At 35.3% G+C, this 21871-nt stretch overlaps 1 long non-coding RNA gene across 1 annotated transcript; it reads right to left on the bottom strand.

The window, feature by feature from the left end:
- Nucleotides 1-8766: 8766 nt before the first annotated feature.
- LOC111368797 lies at nucleotides 8767-10877 on the bottom strand. The gene is made up of 2 exons (XR_002698047.1): nucleotides 10736-10877; nucleotides 8767-9299 (listed from the first exon to the last, which is right to left on the bottom strand). It is a non-coding gene; the product is annotated as an uncharacterized LOC111368797 (long non-coding RNA).
- Nucleotides 10878-21871: the final 10994 nt, after the last annotated feature.

The raw sequence follows: 21871 nt of genomic DNA, 5'->3' as shown, positions 1-21871 counted from the left end.
AAATTTCCATGACAACTAAATTAAAATAAATGAGGTTACGTGCTAGATTTTAGATCCTTGTTCCTTAGACGAGACACGACCACACCATCAAACCACCGCACTCCAACACGACCCGTACTAACCTGTAAGGTAGGAAAAAAGGGGTGAGTATGGGGAATACTCACTAGGATACAAATATTCGTACAATCCCGAATAACATTTATCATTCATATATCAAAATAAATCGTACCGTCTTATCATATCTTTAACCGGTAAGAGCTCAATCATATCATATCATTTCATATCATTAACGAAAATATTTATCAATATGAAATAACAAAAATTAAACGGGACAACCACTTGCATGTCGTATCCAAACCTTAACCTTCAAATGCGTTTCAGCCCAAAGAAAAATGTTGAGATATGAAGAATGCTCTATAAATGTTACTGCAAAGTCTTTCTTGTTTGAGTGAAATAAAAATATAGAAGAAAATGATTAATAAATATAGGATGGGGAAGTTATTAATTGTTGAAGTGAAGAAACCGTATGAACGTGAGATAAATGAAGGAATGTGGAGAATCTTTCATTTTAGTTGGGTAGTGGGGAAAATGTAGTAGGTATATGGAAGTTTCTTAGAGGTGGCTAATTTGAGTGGGAGAGAGAAAAACTCAAAGGAAAAGTAACGTGTGAAAATATAAAATTTATATATCTATCCATCTCTCTCTCTCTCTCTCTCTCTCTCTCTCTCTATATATATATATATATATAACTTTTTTTTTATTATTATTATTCAATTAGTACCACTACACGTGCCCCCCCTTAATTTATAGATTCATTAATTCAACTTAATTAAAATCATTTAGCACCATATCTTTTGACCTCGATAATTTGGGCATTGCTTAATCAAATCAACTTTTTCTCGAGTCTAATATGCGTCACTAATTTCAATCTATCCAACGAGCCCAATATTCATATACTTATTGTTGCTCGGTCAAAATATAATTATTTGACCCAAATAAAATTGAAATTTGCTATGTATCATCTTAGTCCCTAACTTTTCAAAATATTAAAATATAACATATAAAAATTTAATTCTATTTCACGAAAATTTAGGACTTTACATGAAGGCTCAAGCAAGTAAACGAAATTTATAGTTTTATTCATAACGACTTGCTTCAGCACAATTGTAAGAACGTTCAACTTGAACATTCCATCGCACATGTATCATTTCCCTACATATAGCTCATTTTTAGACAACACAAATTTATCGGATACAAATACAAGTTTAAAATCATTCTTTCTAAGTAGAGACCTGGACACTAAATTCTTTCTTATATCCGGCACATGTAGGATGTTGTTGACGACGAGTTCTTTACCAGATGTCATCTTCAAAGTGACTTTGCCTTGTCCTTCAACTTTGGAACTTGCAGAATTTTCCATGTAAAGTTGTTCCCCATTCAATTCTTGATAGTTGGAGAACATCCTCTTGTCCGCACACATATGGCGGGTAGCGTCGATGTCAATCCATCATTCTCTAGTATTTCCAATCATGTTTCATTCGGACACTACTGCAGATTAACTCATTTCTTGCAGTCAATCGGATAGAGTGTTATTTGTGGGCTTGAGCATTCTTCTTTGGTTTTCGACATTCACTTGAACGATGTCCAGCCTTGCCACAGTTGTAACAATTCCCTTTGAACTTCTTAGCCTTCCTTGAATTGTCTCTTCGCGGTGCATAATTAGGAGCCTTTCGTTTCTTATTTGTTGCCTTTGGTTCCATTTCAACAAAATTTGCACCATCTTAATCAACCGACCTCTGTTCAATTTTTCGATTGTCCTCTTCAATCCTCAAGCGCACAATCAATTCTTCCAAGTTCATTTCCTTGCATTTGTGCTTGAGGTAATTTTTGAAATCTCTCCACATAGGAAGAAATTTCTCAATAATGGCAGCCATTTGGAATGATTCACTCAATTCCATTTTCTCGACGTGGATGTCGTGTAACAAGACTTGAATCTCTTGCACTTGACTAATTACGATTTTGGAATCTACCATCTTGTAGTCCAAAAATTTGCCAACAATGAACTTCTTTGTTCCACTATCCTCGGTCTTGTACTTTGTCTCCAAAGAATCCTATAGTTCCTTGGCTTATTCCTTTGAACTATATACCCCATATAGTGTATTATCCAATGCGTTTAGGATATAGTTCTTGCATAGAAAGTCCGAGTGTTTCCATGCATTCAAAGCAATAATCGATTCAAAATTATTTTCCCCTTCTTGTACAGCCGGTGCAATTTCCTTTAGAAATTTAGCCAAATGAAGAGTAGTGAGATAAAACAACATCTTTTGTTGCCACCTCTTGAAGTCTACTCCAGCAAATTTTTTTCGGCTTTTCCCCATGTGGGATAATAGTATTATGCAACGGTATGGCCGCAGGTGGTACCACATTATTGGAACCATTTTGACTTGACGAAGTCCCGATGGTAGTCATTTCTGTTACACAAACAGAAGTTCAACAAAATGATGATAATATCGGTGGAGGAATAGTACATAAAACAATATTCAAACAAAGTAATATTTGTCCACAACCAACCACAAAGACACACAAATTTGTCTTAAAATTTTTGGAGACAACTTATAAAAAGAGTTATGTAAGGGTTAATTTTTGATATATTTGTTTGATCAGTTTTAACCCACAAGAGCGTGATCAAACACAATTTATATGAATGAAAATTTGGACAGAGTTTCGGTATAAAGATTACGCAGAACAAGGATTAAGAAGGAGTAGAAATAGAAAATAATCCAAGGTGAGACGTTATCTCTTTCCTTAAGACAAATTGCCCCTCTACGGTACTCACGGTGAATGACACTTATCTTCTAAGATACAATGGATTCACAACTTGTGGTAGCAACACTTCAAATCACAAGAAACCGACGAACTTTTGACAGAATTTTCCCTCTACAAAGGAAATGTATGAAATGCTTTAGAATTAGAAAGAAGAAAATTGCAAAAGAAGAATGAATGCTCAATGCAATTGGTATACCCAAAACCATGTCCATAGGGTTCTATTCATAGATGTAGAAAAGGTGCAAATGAAGTAATGTGGGCCAAAATATGTATCCTTTCAAAAAAGTTGCAACACTTGGCCAAAATCTGCACCTTTCGAAAAGTTGCAACACTTCATTTCTTCCAACTTTGGTTCGCAATTTCTCATTCATCCGGAATTGGTTTCGAGATTCCAATTATATCACGCGATCTACTCGACGAGTAAAATAAGTTGGTCTATTTACTTTTATAATTTGACCATCGGATCAAGTTCGAATATTTAGTCGAAGTTGACACGTAGTCACATCTTTTCATTTTCCATTTTTACACACCTTTTCATTTTTCAATTTTTACACACCTTTTCATTTAATATTTGAACCAATTCCTACAAAACTCACGTGCATTTTCTGTGGTCAAAACTTCCCACCTAAACATTTCATGGCAGATTCAAATGAAAGCCTAGTTCTAGTCGACGGCTCATAAAAAAGTGTGTCCACTAGATAGCCCTTCAGCATTTGGCTTCCAGTTATGTTTTTCTCAATCTTTTCCATCTCAAGTGCCACTTCAAATATAGCACCAAGAGTATCTTTGTCAAATTGTTGTGCCTCAGTAACATCTTCAAGTTGAAACTTATTCCCCACTGAATATGAAGATGTAATGCCAACCTCTAGTGCTCTGCATTGGGCTCTGCTCTCGAGTGATAACCTTCCCCGTGTCCAGTCAACTCCGTTCCCATTAGGTGATACCTTATCATGAGATGCACATAAGGATATCGAAGATATTTTCTGGTTAAAGCAACAGCTCAAACAATTGCAAACAAGCTTGCTACAATGTTTTGTTGTCTCGGGGGCAAGCGTACTGCCATTGAAGGTCCATGAAGAAAATGTGGATGACGAAGCCGTCACAACAAGTATAACAGCCTCGTGGAGGCAAGATATTACGTTTCGTAAGAAGAACAGTTAGATTGAAGAAAAATGAGAAATATTGAAAGCCGGTGAATAGTTTAAACAATCCAAATACAAATTGCTGTCAAACAATACACCTTTTGCCATTAGAATTTTTCCAATTTATGCAAAAATATTAACCCTAATTAAACATTCTACTACAAAATCTGTCCACAGAAAGGGAACTACCATTTTAGTGTGTCTCACCATGTTACGTTTAATAATGGTATTATGGTAACGAACTTCCACAAAAGGTCCACTTAGCAGAATTGGCAACAGAGAGCCCTTCAAAATCTGAATAAATATGTGTCATGTATTGCGTGTTCCTAGACACCACAAAGAAATGGCCTGGAACAAATGCAATAAAGAATTATAAATTGCTTGTTAATTGGAATGGGCTGCCTCACAATTCTTGGCCCCTTTTTACTTGGACCATTTTTTGTTTAAATGGGCTGATTAATTTCGAGTTTGAAACCATTTAAGAGAATCGGCTTTCTAAAATGCGACTTTATGCCTCTTAAGGGTTAAGTCTCAGCCGTACATGTGGTTGATCCTCACCCTTTGGATTGTGACTCTCATATTGACTAGATATTTAACTTAGTTTTGACCCTTACTCTTCAAGATGCTTCATGAGACTCTCTTTGTCTTTTCCCTTTCTCTGAATGAAGTTAAGGTTTTGTTTTCTCTTTGTAAAATATGTAGCCGATCTTAATGTTTTCTTCTATCTTGTGATGGAAAATGAGAGTTGAGTACTTTCATTGTTAAGGTTGAGTTGTGTGATTACTTTTCTGAAAAGAGGTTAAAGAGAAATCGAAGAAACATATGGTTTCTTCGTAAATTTGTTGTAACGATTTTTTTATTCTTCTTAGTGGATCTTGTGAAGTTAGGGTTTGGTTTTCTCTTTGTAAAATCTGTAGTCGATCTTAGTGTTTTCTTCTATCTTGTGATTAGGGGTGAGCGCGGGTCGGTTCGGTTCGGTTCTCTTTATGGAACCGTCGGGTCCAAATATAATTATGGAACCATTCGGGTTCGGTTCTGTACTATAATTAAATTTTTTAACATTTATAACAACATTATATAAATACAACTAATGATACATTCAATGGTTTTAGAATTTCAGAGACTAGTAAACTATCTTGTTCAAATAATCGCTACGATCAAAGTTTCGGTTGGCGAAGGTCACAGCTTCAATCGGAGGTCACATTGTCGACCGATGATTGTATAGGTTTTGGAATATTAGCGAGGCTGCGAGAGTGAGTGCGAGAGTCGAGACAACGTTATACACTTTAGTGTTGGTGTTTAAGGTTATTAGTGGATTTGATCTTGCTTGGCTAAGAAATGAAACAATAAAATGGGTAATTGGGCCAAAAATTAAAAAATTAGAAATGAAACAAATTATTAGGCCAAAAATTTGGATAGAAATCGTTAATTTGTTTAGAAAAAATTAAAATTAAAATAATTTGATTTACTCAATATAAAAAAAAAATTAGAAAGATTTGGTTCTTGGTCTAGAACCGAGAACCGAACCGTATCCGTCGGTTCTCAATTTAGATACCCGTTCGGGTATTTAATTTGAGAACCAAACTTTTCGGGTATCTAGTAAATGGAACCGTCGGGTCCAAATATAATTATGGAACCGTTCGGGTTCGGTTCCATTCGGTTCGGTTCGGATCGGTTCGGTTCCGTTCGGTTCTGTACTATAATTAAATTTTTTAACATTTATAACAACATTATATAAATACAACTAATGATACATTCAATGGTTTTAGAATTTCAGAGACTAGTAAACTATCTTGTTCAAATAATCGCTACGATCAAAGTTTCGGTTGGCGAAGGTCACAGCTTCAATCGGAGGTCACATTGTCGACCGATGATTGTATAGGTTTTGGAATATTAGCGAGGCTGCGAGAGTGAGTGCGAGAGTCGAGACAACGTTATACACTTTAGTGTTGGTGTTTAAGGTTATTAGTGGATTTGATCTTGCTTGGCTAAGAAATGAAACAATAAAATGGGTAATTGGGCCAAAAATTAAAAAATTAGAAATGAAACAAATTATTAGGCCAAAAATTTGGATAGAAATCGTTAATTTGTTTAGAAAAAATTAAAATTAAAATAATTTGATTTACTCAATATAAAAAAAAAATTAGAAAGATTTGGTTCTTGGTCTAGAACCGAGAACCGAACCGTATCCGTCGGTTCTCAATTTAGATACCCGTTCGGGTATTTAATTTGACAAGAACCGTCGGGTTTGGTTCGGGAGATTTGCCCAGTCCTACTTGTGATGGAAAATGAGAGTTGAGTACTTTCATTGTTAAGGTTGAGTTGTGTGATTACTTTTCTGAAAAAGAGGCTAAAGAGAAATTGAAGAAACATACGGTTTCTTCGTAAATTTGTTGTAACGATTTTTTGATTCTTCTTAAAGGATCTTGAGCTATATCTATTGTAAATGCTCAACGAGTGATTAAGTTGAAAGACTAAACATCAGGGCCTCTTTTTTAGGACGAAACATATCTTTGTGTTTTAATCTTTTTTAATGTTCTGCAAATTACTTCTGTGAAATTGTTATTACCACGAAATAATGAAATAATTCACACCAAAAAAAATTCGTATCTGGGCCTTTACATTGCTAAACATAGTTACACACATATTCACACCAAAAAAAATTAAAAAAAAATTAAAAAAATGAAGAGATCGAGACAGAAAAGTAAAAAAGGCTGACAAAATTTATGTACTAACTACTAAGAAGTGAACTTCATACGTATCGGATTGCTATAGTGGTCAGTAATGTAGCGAGACTTGGTAAAAATTTTGATATTGGAGCTTGAAATGAGCACAAGCTAAATAATCCCATTCTTCCAAGTAGCAGTAGCATAGATTTCAATAAAGAGATTTAATGGTTGTCACATATGACATTTGAAATTACTGTAATTGGGTTTGATTCATATAATTCGTGACAGAAGTCTTTTAAGAAATTTTATCAAACACGTGATTCGAAAAAACATGCGACCAATATATCCAAGTAAAAGTTCTCACCTCGATTCGATGAAAAGTTCTCCTCTCCAGGTTTCGGCTATGAAAATCAGCATTCATTTTGCCTTCTTTTTTGTTATCCATTTTATTTTATCATTACCTAAATAAAATGTATGTCATCATGATCATGCTACACATATAGGGACAGGTCTCTCGAAACTTTTTTTAACAGATAGACACACAGCAGAATTTCATTCATTTCAATCAAAACAAACAAAAAAGTACACAATACAAATACTAACAACTGAGCACCTATATGGCGTATAGAGAATTGCTCTAGATTAAAACCTCATTAGGTAATAGTTTACTAATGAAATTCGAAATTTACCATAATTTCATCTATTTGTATTTCGATAAAATGTTAAATTAAAATAACGAATGGTATTTATAATAATCACAATACAAATTTTATTTGTTCCACTATAATTACAATGAAAATTTCTCGATATTTGATCGTTACAACATTTATATTCTCATCCTCAACTTCCATTAATTAAAAATATTGTCTCATACGACGATTTCCATCCAAAAAATTCATCATGGGCGTATTAAAATACTTGTTTGCCTCTCTTATTTATGAAAATAAGCAATAACAAAAGTTCGACAAAAATTATACACCTCTCACTTCAAGACACGTTAATATAATATTGAGACACAAATTGTCATTGAAAACAAGATGCGCAAATTATTTAAGGTTAAGGATACAGATTCAGCAAAAACTTCTAATCCCCTTTATTTCACTTGGATTATCCAAATGCCGCAAAAACTAACTATAAATTACATAATGAGTCGATACAATTTAGCAAGCAGCAGTAATTTGGTGAGTCACTGGTCATGTCCAGGTGATTAGCCAGCCACCTCAAATTCATCAAAACTTAATCAACCAGACAGAATAAAGTTGGTTAGCAACATTTGTAACTACCAACAGCAAGTTTGGCACTCCTCTGTTCAATTTGTATATATGTAACTTGTGTCAAACAAGATCGAATCAGAAACAAGTCAAAATATAAGTAACTAATATACTAACCACATATTTGGAAAAGTGGATTGTGAGAAGCTACAAACCAAACACACCCAAGATCCTAAGACATGCTGACTTTAACAAAGTGCGTGTAACAATAAAGTAACATGTTCTCAGTTCTATGAAAATGTGAAAGCATACATGCTGAAGAACACAGATACATAAAAATAATTACCGAAAAAGTTATGTCAACAAGCATATCATATTTACAGAAGCTTTGTTGTAGGAAGCAAGACGAGAACTATAAAAAATACGCATCAAAGAAGGTCGATTTTGAGAACTAGAGTTGATTTGTCACACAAAATATAGAGTTCTACTTGAAGAAAATCACAGGAAATTAGGAGCGACAAAGAAAAGTTGGGTCAGGATACTACTAATTTCCCCTATACATCTACCAATTTTTCCAACAAATTAAGGTCGTGAAACATATGAAATTTCCACCTTTTCTCCAACTTTTCATTTAACCTTCTTCTTTTTCTTTTTTCGATTTTCTCCACCCTAAACAGGAGAATTCCATACTACAGAAAAACATGGAGAATTTCATGCCTAGTTTGAAGTTGATACTAAATGCACAGTATCATCACCAGATAATGCACGCCATGGGAATCCCTTTCAACCTACATCCAATTAACAACGCTAAGATATGCCAGTATAAAAAGAGGAATCATATCCTCTGGAATAAACAAAACTAAGGTAACTGTTCTGGTTTTAAGAGAAATTCAGCAACTACATTAACAATAACCGAACGAAACACCATTCAAAGCTGATATATATTTCTTACACAGAAATTATAAATATTAGCATGCAACATTCAAGGTACATATCAGATAGTGCACATCATGGAATTCCATTCAGCCAACATCCAACTTGACGCCACAAAGATATACCAGTAATACCCCATATTTTAAAGAAATATAAGGCAATTAGAGTAAAAGGGAAATAAAATAGAAAAACAAATGTACTTCAAGGAGCAATTCAGCAATGGTATTAACTCAATGAAACACCATTCTTTTACTTGGTGGGCAAATCCTAATACATAATAATAGAGCAATGTAGAATTTATTTTTCCTGGTCCTGGATTTCCTCTTCCTGCTGTTGTCCATAACGACGCTTAAACTTTGCAATTTGTCCAATACTTTGAGCCATCTGGCGCTTTGCCCTGAAATGATAGACTTTACCGACTTGGTGTATTTTAGTCATCATAACGGGAATTAATCGACCACTCTGGGTAACATAGGATATCCATTGCATCTGAGGGTGGATTCCTTTCTTCATCTTTCCTTCAAAAAATTAACAAATGAAAAAACAACTTAGCAATAAACCCATTAATTTTAAATAACCGAAGCACCAATGAAGCTCGAACTGTACAAATTTAAAGAATCCCAATCTTACGCAGTGGCAATTAAGTAGCATTATTACAGTTTGAATAAGAACACGCATTAGGTATTGTATATGAAAGTTAAGATTACTGTAATTGGGTTAATTAATTTTAGATCATGAAAGCATCTTTGGAGCATTTTATCAAACACGTAATGGTTACATGAAGTAACAAATCCCTAATTGTACAATTGAAGCTCCCAAGTATTTGATGTTGCAAATAACATATGTTTACATACACACACATGAGGTACGGTGGATAAGTTCAAGGCCGATTGGAAATTTCTTCGTATGATTCTATCTGGGTTTGAGATGGGTTTTATCTCATAGGAGAGAAGGTTTGAGTTATAAGCATTAAAGTATCGTGTCAGGTCCTCTATCCGCTTTCGGTTTGTGATATTCACTCTCCCATAGCACTTTTCCCATGCCATTCTCTAATTGCCAAATAAATTTATTTGATTACTTGTGACACTCAATTTGGTTACACTTAGCACAAATATGATTTTAATTAAATTAAATCAAGTGAATTTTATCAAGTATTATCTCAAAATTTTAAATAAATTTACCTTGTAAATTGCTTCGATTTGAGGAGGACTGGTGTTTAAAAAATTCTGCACACTTTTTTCTCAAAAGCAGAGTGCAAGTATAGAATGAGGGATAACCATTTAAGGAGCAAAAAGTAACGATTAGTAAGAGGCATACTGCTAACCAGTCTCGATGTGAGCCTAGAACAATAGGTAATGGGGGCTGAGATTTTAAAGGAAAAAAGTCAATTTATGAACAAAACAATAAACTCAGCCCCTTTTTCTTATTCACAACTCCAAGTGAACCAAAATTTCGCCGAACATTTTATGCTAAAAAGCTCTCATAAAGCTTAAACCATTATGACACTCAAAAATTTAAAACCATTTCTAGCCTTGAATCAACCTTTTGAGGTATATTCATCAAGAAATTACTAATAAAATACAAAGAAAAAAAGGCATCCACTTAATTTTCCCAATAAATAAAATGCAAACAACAGAATAAGAAATAAATAGATAAATTTCACACAAACCAAAAATACTCCAGAAGGTTCTAACAAGGACAGACACACGTCATACTTAATCAAATTTCAAATTTCAGAAACACTGTAAAATCAAATCAAATTAAAGCAAGGAAAAATTACTAAAGAATAAAATTAAAATACAGATTGAAGTTTGCTAAGGTAAATTCAAAACTCAGCAATGATTACTTGCATCAAAATTAAATAAACCCAAAAAAAAAAATCCTAAATAATAAAATAAGCATTCTAATTACTTACTGAAATTGCAGCAAAAAACAAAATTAACAGAAGACTTACCTCAGTCCGCAGACAGGAATCGGCTATGGTATTTTTTTTCAGTTTTTTTTCCTGATTGCCAAACTGAAAACCAGAGAGACTATGAAATCAGCTCCATCTGCAGAAATTCGGGAAAGAGTGGTGGGTTTAACTTGAGGTTTGATACATTTTCTTTGGGATAATTTTGGACTTTGGGATTTGGGCCTCGGGTGGTGGCTTTATTGGGTTTGTAATTGGGCTTGAGGTAGATAAAAAATGAGGAAATTATAGCCATTGAGGTATTTTAAGTTCATATTTATTTATTAAGTGATTAGGTTCCATAATTCAGAAATCAGATCGTAATTAATTATTTATCAACATTTTAATATATTTATTATCTCTAACCGTTCCCACTTTTTACGTTAATAGTAGAGAGAGAAAATTTTTAAATAAGGGAAAGAAATCTTTCTAAACTGCTCAACCGCACTCTACATCCCTCAACGATCAACCGTGATATAAGATATTTACCCTAAATCTTAAACCGTCTTCATCTATCTTTTCGTATAGTGACCCGAAGTTGAACAAAGCACTGCAAGGCTTTGGCAATGGCGAAAACCCAAAGTTGTGACCGAAAATCACAAAAAAGAAAAGAAAAAAAGACCGTCCCTCTGCAAGCCATCAACTGAACACCAAAAGTCCACAAGTCGGCAAACGTGACGGTGATGAAACCCCGAAAACCTCCATCGAGTCTCGAAGACAAAAATCGAACAATGTAAGTGTTCTCTGCAGTCTATTGAGTTAAATGAGCACATAGGTAAATGATTTTTGAACTCCCTAAGTGATTGTGAACGGAGTATTACGGTATTGATCCGAAATTTTCATTTTATGATGTGGTTTATTGGTAATTCTTGTGTGACTATTTTTCAATTTCAAATATGACTCAATGGTTTCAATTGAACTGTGGTTGTGACCTGTGGGTTTGTGACCATTTTTTGAACTCGCTAAATGGTTGTGACCTATGGGTATGTGACCATTTTTTGTCCTATGCAGATTTGTGACTATGGAATTTTGTAATCCTCGTGTGACCATTTTCAATTTCAAATGTGACTCAATGGTTTCAAGTGACCTGTGGGTTGGACCTGTGGTTGTGACCTGTGGGTTTGTGACCATTTTTTGAACTCGCTAAATTGTTGTGACCTGTAGGTTTGTGACCATTTTTGTCCAATGCAGATTTGTGACTATGTAAATTGGCCCATGTTTTTGTAAACGTTTTGAGTGATTTTTGAAATAATAATGGTAACACGTGTTACAATTTTTGAAAACACTTGTGACTCCATCAGTGTGTTGTGAGAAATGATTGTGATCTATGTGATTATATGTTTTTATGTTTGGATTTGTATGTGTGCATGATAAAGGTTTTTGACATCTGTTCCCAATTTTTGTAATGTCTTGTAGGAATGGAATTACATACTCCCCCAAGACCTATGGTTTCTTGGCAAAATTACAACTAATGTGACCAGGAATGTGTTGAGCAATTTCAAATCAAAGTTCACAGATGAATAGAAGCTTATTCTGGCAGACACTTGTTTTTCCTTTTACATGGATTGCCAGGAAATTGTGGTGCAGCCTCAACTGATACACTACTTTTGTTGAGGGAGGTGAAGCAATCGAACCCCAATGAGATGTGGTTCAAGGTTGCAAACAAATATGTTCGATTTTCTATGTCCGAGCTCTGTGTAGTCACTAGAATGAGATGCAATGATAAGGACATCAGGAAAAATCTTGAGCATATTCCTTCCAGGATTAAGGGAACATATTTTGGAAATTTGAAACTAGTTACAAATGAAGATGTGCGCGATGCGCGATGTATTCTTGAACTTGTTAGATGTAGACGATCATAATGTTGTAAGCATCGGGATTTTATACTTGATAACATCTTTTTTGTTTTCCACGTCAAATAAGAAGGTGGTTGAAAACTACGTATTTGCCTTAGTAGAAGACTTTGCTGCGATGGAGCGATTTTCCTGGGGTAAGGAGTTGTTTGAGATGTCTATAAAATCTCTAAAAGAGGGTTTGGGTCATAGGAATCCCCACTACAGGCTGAAAGGGTTTTTGATTGCATTTCAAGTCTGGATTTATGAATCAATTTCAAGTCTTACTGGACCTGTAACCAATAGGATGGAGAATAGGCACCCCCGCATTGTGAACTGGGCGTTGAACAGACTGCCGTCTACAGTTAAATTGGATGAAGAGGTCTTCTCCAAGCCTGACGTAAGTGTGAATCTTTTGATTCTTAGTTGTTGTTCATTGCTATTGCAGTTACATATTAAGGGTCACAACAGATATTATATAGCGTAAAGGTCACAGTTATGTACACGTTAGCCACACATGATTTGGTCATTGCATGTTTCACAGATAACACACATGAAATATATGCTACATTCACCGTGTGATATCATCAAGTTTCCATCGCACGATAATGACACTGAACATGCTTATGTCACAAAACTTTGATAATCAATATGTTCATAGATAACTGATATGATTATTAATTATATCACTGTTGCAGATTGAAGTTCGTTATATTATTCTGTCTGATGATGAAATTGTAGCTCCATATATAAAATGCATTTTGTACAAGAAACCTTTGCAACCACATGTACGAGAGGACATGCAATTTGGTGATACAGGCGACGCAGGCACGAGTGCCCATGCCCAATCTCCAAACAGACCACGGTTGTTAATGATTATAGATGGATGTAAAGGGCATTCAAGTGATGTTGAAGATGATGATGACGACGACGATTTTGTTGATACACCTCCGAAAAGGAAAAAAGACACATTCCCGTTTCCACCCACCTACTGAGGAGCATGCAACATGGGAATATTATCCTACGGAGCCAGAGGGGCATGACATCCATACTTCACCCCAGCTGCAGGCTACTCATGCAAATGATGAACCACAATCAGCTGTAAGTTATCTAGTCTTTTTATTTATGAAGTCACAATTTTGGCAATTACGTCCCAATCCCAGGTCACATAACAATGTGTTAAATTGTCAGATCACACATATTTCAACAAGTAGTAGACCTGTGTGTATAGGTCACAGATTTGCTGAATAAGGTCACAAACTAGTGCCTGGTCACAGTTTACTGAGAAAAATGTTTTTATCTCACATTATTGTTTCACAAATCCCAAACATATATCTTATATATTTGAACTGGTCACAAATCACAACAATGTGACATAATCATTTTACAATTATTTTGCTTACAGGTGTTTGAAAAGTTGAAAGAGGAGTTACGTGGACAGATGTCTGAACTCCAGTGTACTAATAAAGATTTAACAGTGCAGCTCAAGGACCTGAAGTCACAACTATTAGACTTAAAACGAGATAGAAGCAATCAGATTGATCACCTTATCCGTGTCCAAGGTGAAATTCGATTGGACATGATAGAAATACGGTCGAGCATGACATTCTTGTCTGATTTTGTTATTGCTTTAGTATTGAGCACGATGGACGTAATTGTAGCAAAAGCAACTGAGAAGAGTGAAGGTCACAGTGTTGGAGATGCACCACAACAGGAGAAGTTACGTAATTCTATAATTGAAATCCCTTTTTGTAGTGATTAACTTAAGTTGTCTATTAATAGTGTTACAGCAGGATATAGACATTCAACAACATATCGATAGGAAAGGCAAGGGCAAGATGGACCCAGCTGACGAAATTGAATATCCATCCTTTCCTCCGCCGTCTTTCGACTTGGGTGTTGCTTTAACACCAATCATTTCTAATGAGGTTGATGCTATCATAGTTGGTGTGGTGAAGGACTGTGAAATTGAGGAGCAGGCTAATGTAGCGATAAAGGCCATAAATGAGGATCAAGTACTTCTTACGGTCACATAATATATTGTCTGTACAAATATATTTATTCAAACAATGTATTCATTATTTTTCGATATGCATGCAGGGGTCTCCTCCTTCTGTACCAACATCAGGTTTGCCAGTTAAGAGAGCCCCCAAATCCACACGGATACTACAGTCCCCGTATGTTACCAGTGCTGGAAAACAAATTAAGCATTCCGGTGATGCTATTATTTTCGACAAGCATGACAAGCATGTGGATGAGGCTGATGTTGTTACATTTCAAAATTGGTTTAACAGAGGTTATAAACCACGAAACAAGTAAGAACATCTGATGTCGTGTGCTCTTATTTATGAAGTTGGGTAATCTGGGGTTTTAATTTATATGTAGCTGTTATTTTCCCATTTCAGAAAGAAGTTTAATGATGTTGATGACGTCATTCGTCCACCTTTTGTACTCGATTTAATTCCTGTGGGGTCAAAAATCTGGTGGCATCAACTTATAGATTCAGAATCTTCATTGAGTAGCACAGTATGATCCTTGAAATTGGTCACATATTACAAGTCACAATATTATGTACATCGGTCACACACTTACAGGTCACAGATAAGTGAAATGGGGTCACAGATCACACATGCAGAGGTCACAGATTCCTGAAATTGGGTCACAGATCACATCAGTGTGCACATGTCACTGAAGTATGTGAACTATATCACAGGTCACAATATTATGCACACAGGTCACAATATTATATATATGTCATAGTTGTTTTGAAATGGGTCACAGATTGGAGGTTTCAATATTCACAGGTCACCAGTCTTCTGTGTGAGGGACATTAAATGTGTGCCACACTTTACAGCATTCATAAGTCACTCTTTCCGTGCTTTTAAACTATCTGTCACATTTTACAGCATATGGACGCCTGTTTTCACTATCTGCGACAGTTTGCCCTGAGAAGTCAAGATGCAAGATTATGTGCTACCACAACTGACTGTCTGTTCCACGCTAATATAAAAAATATTTTCCCCCAGTTTCAGAAAGATCTAGATGTGATATTGATGGATAAATAGATGTTGCTACTGGTAGAAATTTAGAATTCAATCGCCCTCGGTCTGAAGTTGATTATGTGTTTTTGCCAATTTTGCCAATCAATTGTGCATATTGGATGCTCTGTAAACTCGACATAAAAAATCATAAGATGTACATATACAACTCAAGCTACAAGACTTGCCGTGAGAAAATGATTTTGCTCGGGGTTGACCCCTTTGTCAGGGTTATCCTGAAATTGTTGTTCACTTTGGGCATATGGAAAAGAATCTCTACTGATCCGGAAAAAGATCCAATTGTTTTGAGGATATTGCTCGTAGATGACACTCCGCATCAACAAAATGGGTACAACTTTGTGACTTAATTTTCCTTTTTATGAATTATTTTTTATCTCCAAATTTTCACGCATACTGCCATTTCTCATATGTTACCTCTTGAATTTGTTGTTCAGACATGTTTGTGGCATCTTCGTCATTAAGTATACAGAGTACATACTACGTGATGACATTAAGTCCATGCCGATGAATTTTGATGCGAGCCAAGCTAAGTTGGACATTGCCACCCGATTGTTTAAGCACAAGGATATCAAGAAGCCAACTCAGTTGGTTCAGTCGACGGGAGAGAGCATTGTCATAGAGTGACTGTAGACATATTGTGTAGTGGTTAGAATACTTTTTGGTGGTTTATGTTTCTGCAATGGATGAAATTTATTTTGTTCATGTAACTTGAAATGGCTTATTGTTTTAAGTGTATTAATGAAAACAAAATAGCTTGCCTATGGTTATGAGAATTGTATTTATGACAGTTTTTGTATGATCATTTGGCTTATGTCTTGTTGTTGGTGTGGTGATTGCTTCTTGTAAAAGTATTAATTTGTTCGCAGACTTTTATGCTTACAAGTCACAGATCACATGTCACATATGTTTTTAACACAGATGTTTGTGAAACATGTCACATATGTTTTTAATACAGATATATTTGAAACGGGTCACAGATGTTAGTGAAACAGTCACATATGTTTTTAACACAGATGTTTGTGAAATAGGTCACATATGTTTTTAATACAGACATATTTGAAACGGGTCACAGATCACAGGTCACAGATGTTTGTGAAATAGATTACATATGTTTTTAATACAGGTCACATATATATGTGACATAGGTTATAGACCAGAGTTCCATATGTTTTTGTACACAGGTCACATATGTTTGTGAAATGGGTCACATATCACATGTTATAGTATTTTTGTATACAGGTTACAAAATCAAGTACACAAGTCACAGTTAATTTGAATTGGATCATCATATGTCACAGATGTTTTTGAAACAAGTCACAGATGTCTGTGTTATAGGTCACAAACCTTTATCATGTTTCTGTACACAGTTCACATATTTTTGTAAAATGTGTCACATATTACATGTTATAGTATTATATACACAGGTCAAAGTTATTTTGAATTAGGTCATCACAGGTTACAGATGTTTGTGAAACAGGTCACAAACATTTTCTTAAATAGGTCACAGATGTCAGGTCACAGTATTTTTTGCACAGGTCACACATCACATGCCAAGTGACTATGTGTACATGCCCAAGAATCATATCACTACATGCACATGTGCATAGGTAATTAAGTTGCAATCGCATTCTTCGGTCTGTATTCCTTGGTCACAGGTTGTTGGCGACAAGTTAGGTTACATGACTATGCACATATCACAAGTCACAAGTTGTGCTGTTACAAGTCTCAAGTTGTATGTCTACATAGCTGCTGTTAAAGGTGACATACGCACACATCTCGTGGATAGAAGGAAAAATGTACTAATGTTAATTTGAGAAGTTCATTTGCATATTTTGTTTGTCACGGATTAATGAAAATGTAAGCCTACATTGTATACATGTAAGGGCCTAACAAACCAAAGTTATGAACGCTAAAATGTCGATACCGTTAACATTTCACATGATTTTCTATTATTTTTTTGCTAATGGAAGTAGGTTGTTGCATGTCCTGCGATTGTGACCATTACCTTCACAACGTCCACATTTCATCATTTGTTTTCCCTCAATGCATGATCTTCTCCTCTTTTCAGTTGGTCTGCCTGATCTCCTTTTCTGATTAGGTGCCAGGACAATTACGTCTTCAACTTTCAGGGGCACAATCCACTCATTTGGACTCCCCACTTGGTATACTGTATATTGGTATGCATTCATGTACGCTTCACGGGTGTAGAAGTACGAACAATAATCGTACGGATCCCGTTTAGTTGTTGCTATTACAGCTAAAGCGTGTGGACATGACATCTGATCAACTTGAAGCAACCGACATGTGCAAGTTCGTTTCTCTATATCAATGACAAATGATGATGCCTCATCAGCAACCGAAAATACTGTTTGGTTTGCTGGAGATACCTGCAAACAAAGAAAATGATAATTTCAGGTCACACATCGTACATATTAGATATTCCACCAAGTCACATATATATGTATATGATGTAATGTAACAATTATGTTTGTCACCCTCATGTTCCTCAAAGATGTGCTCATTTCTCTCATCAATTTCTCGTACTTGGTGGACAACTTTGTGAATGTGCCATATGTCGTGTCTCTGTTCTTACAAAATCAAGATCGTATTGTTTGTCGAAATGAATCCAACAACGCTATAATAGGATAGTTCTTCGTTGCTTTTGTGACTTCGTTAACGGATTCCACTATATTAGAGGTCATCATGGAGTACCTATTTGCAGGCATGTAGAGCCGTGACCACCTTTCTAGTCCAATTTCATCGTGCGAAGCCAAAACATTTATTAGGTTGGAAGGCATACACTTTTTACGGATAGTATGTACATGTACGAAACTAAAACCTTACCAGGTAACGTCTAATCTTCTTGTTGATTGTGTCCAACTGTTGCATATTGTATTCAAAATCTGACAAAGTGTATGCATGAACAGTCAAATTGAATTGTTGTGTTATATTGTGACTTGATTTACCAAAGTGTGATTTCAAGTTTTGTAGCAAATGATACGTACAAATTCCATTGATTGTACCTGGATACACCCGTTCAACTGCATTCTTTATACTGTTATGCCTATCTGATACAAAACAAATTCTTTCCCTATTACTATAAGCACCCCTAAAGTTTTCTAAAAACCATGTCCAAAATGTATCATTTTCGTTATCCCCAACACCGAATGCAAGCATAAAGACGCTATTATTGGCATCCTGTGTACAAGCTGTAAATAGAGTGCCTCCGTAGTGCCCATTCAAGTATGTGCCGTCCACAACTATTACAGGCCTACAGTGGACCCATCCTTCAATAGATGCACCAAGTGCCATGAAACAGTACTTGAATCTGTTGTGACCATCAACTTCCAACTTTGTCACCGTTCCAGGATTTGTCTGTTCAAATATATAAAAGTAGCTTCGTAGTCGGCAAAATGACTCTGTTGGATCCCCCCTGATTAGTTTCAAAGTTCTTTCCCGCGACCTCCAAGCTTTAACATAATTCATTGTGACCCCATATGTATGCAACATGTCGTTACATATATCGTTCGGAGTATATACAGTACGCGATGATGTATACTTATACTTGATGCATGAGGACACCACAGATGTTGAGACTTGCCTGTGAGCTCCTAGGACTATGTTTGAAGCACATGTGTGACCATCGGTTAGCTTTCGACTATTGAAAATCTCTGTTTTTTCCAACCTTGAAGACCTACATATCCAGCTGCAGTCATCATATGAGCACTTGACCAGATACTCCTTCTTATCTGATCGAACTACCACGTATTCAAACATATTTTGTATGGCAAAGAAAGACATGCTCAATTTCAAAACATTCTTATTGCGAAACACTCTGCCTTCTTCTATATTCATTGCTTCAGGAATGGAAACAATTGTGACCAAATTTTCATCCATGCGATGGGATGTTTCTACAACTGCATCACATAGGTCAGTTGTTATATTCTGCAACGGATACACCCCTGCACTAGATTGCACATAAAGTGCATTTGGATTGTCCAACATAGAATTGAATGATTCATGCCCTATTTCTGTAGATGTCACCTCAATGTTTATGGGGTACTTTGACGGGTCACGCTCTACAGTTTTTAGAGTCACGTATGTTCGAACATTACTATCACTACTTATTCTTACTGGAGGTAGATGAACATTCAGTGTGTAAGTCATTGTGACAGGTACCTTAGTAGGATCTAGACTGAACTCTGTCACTGCTGTTTTCACAAGCTTTATATAAGAACAATTATGATCAACCATCACTAGTGCTGACTGTGACCTGTATAACAAGCAAACGTGCACATATCTCATTTCTGCAAAATTCAAAAGGAAAACCGCAGGATTTATATGAGAAAATCAGTCACATATCAGTTTAAGGTATTTACTAGGGTCACATTTATATAGTTCTTGGCACTGACAGAAAGTATGATTTCATACAACTCAAGGTCACATACAAAAAATTCTGTATCATACGTAGAACTGTACCACATGCAGTCAATCCCAATCACCTATGACGGCCACACATTGAAATTCATGCTACATATTGAGACCGGTCACATATGTAACTGTCAACAACGTAATTATTTAACGTCCACAATCATTATGCAGCTGAGTCACATAGGCTACTGTCTATAAATCGTAATGCCCAAACATGAATTGGTTGAATTCGAACCCACACGATGAATACAGACGCTGTCATAGGATTTTAAAATTGGAATCACATACCTGATTGTAATACAGATTACTGAAGAACGAAAGTTGCTTGATTACGGATCAATTAATTCTGATTGCTATCGAATATGATTCCGATAATGTGAATGATTTTCTTCCTACGATTGCTCGAGCTTCTTTTTCTGAGATGTTGCATTGATTTGTGATCGAGATTTCAGCACAAATTGTAACATATTACTTATTTTAAGGAGCCGTTTGTAATTATACCATATATATATATATATATATATAATTTATGACCTGATTTGTGTATATTTAGCCCCCGTTTGAGCCACATTTTTACCTCATTAAAATAAAAAATATGACCGTTATCCATCACATCAAGTCACTATTTTTGAATTTCTATCTCTGGTGTGGGGTCCATAACGACTCTATTTCTCATTCTCATTATAATGTGGTTCAAACAGGCTCTTAAACCTTGATTCTTAAAAATGAAATGTTGTACTTTAAAAGCCTGGGTTATGTATTATTCCCATAAAAAATTGGGTGGGCTGAGCATTATGGAGCTCTTTTGGGTTGGTTTTTCCATGGGCTTAAGCCCCTGAAAGGGTCTTCCCTCCGCTTCTAACTAACAATCAACTTAATAAGTATTTACAAATAAATAAGAGCCTGTTTGAGATTGATTTCGAGAATTGATTTTTTGATCGTTAGGAGAAAAGTGGGGTCCAATTGTGAGAGAAGAAGTCAAATGTGATGGCTAAAATAATAAAATAATGATATAAAAATCAATTTTTTTGAGAAAAAAATCACTCCCCAACAGATTCTAAGCAATTAGTGCTCATAGATCTCATAAAATATATGTATAAAAAGTTATTCTACTTTTAATATTATGAACGCTTGACGTGAGTGAAGCGGAACTCTGTTTGACAATTCTTTAATTGAAAAATATGAATGATCATTATTGTATTTGATTTTCGTGTGAATGTCATATTTAAAGTTAATGTTGAAAAAGGACCATAAAGAGAAGAAGAAATCAAACAACTAGGAGTTCTGGAATCATACGAAAAGCATCACTTCATTAGTATGGGAAAAGAAAAATGTCTCATTCTTGAAAATGTTTTATTTCTTCAATTGCATACCCAACTGTTCAAACATGAACATGTTCTTATTGTTCAAAAGAAAAAAATCTGAAAAAATCTTAAATCACAAAAAATGATTAAAAAAAAAAAAAAAGCTCATCTCGTAGATCTATCAAAGTTGTGGCCTTAAATTGCAAGTCCCAAATCATGAAATCAGATTATCATGTTCAGAATTTGAGCGTTCACATGTTGTCAAAATGTAAGGAAAATAATATACGATTCTGAGAAGAGTTAAAAGAGAAAATGAACGCTACCCCCCAGAGAGAGAACATTCCAGACTTGTTTTTACTTCTTAATCTTACCCAAGTTGTTCAGTCGGCTACTAATTTTAAGTGGCCAAAGAGGTAAAATAGTGTCAAATGTTCGAAGGAAAACTAATAAACAAAAAATACAGACTTTTCCGAGTTTCACAAGCAAGCAAAGCTAGCTCCCCTTTGAATTAAA

The sequence above is a fragment of the Olea europaea genome, chromosome 19 (assembly GCF_002742605.1).
Source record: "Olea europaea var. sylvestris chromosome 19, O_europaea_v1, whole genome shotgun sequence".
In the NCBI taxonomy this organism is placed as follows: Eukaryota; Viridiplantae; Streptophyta; class Magnoliopsida; order Lamiales; family Oleaceae; genus Olea; species Olea europaea.
Note: the sequence above shows the minus strand (reverse complement) of the source record. Positions and strands in the feature narration are given on the sequence as shown.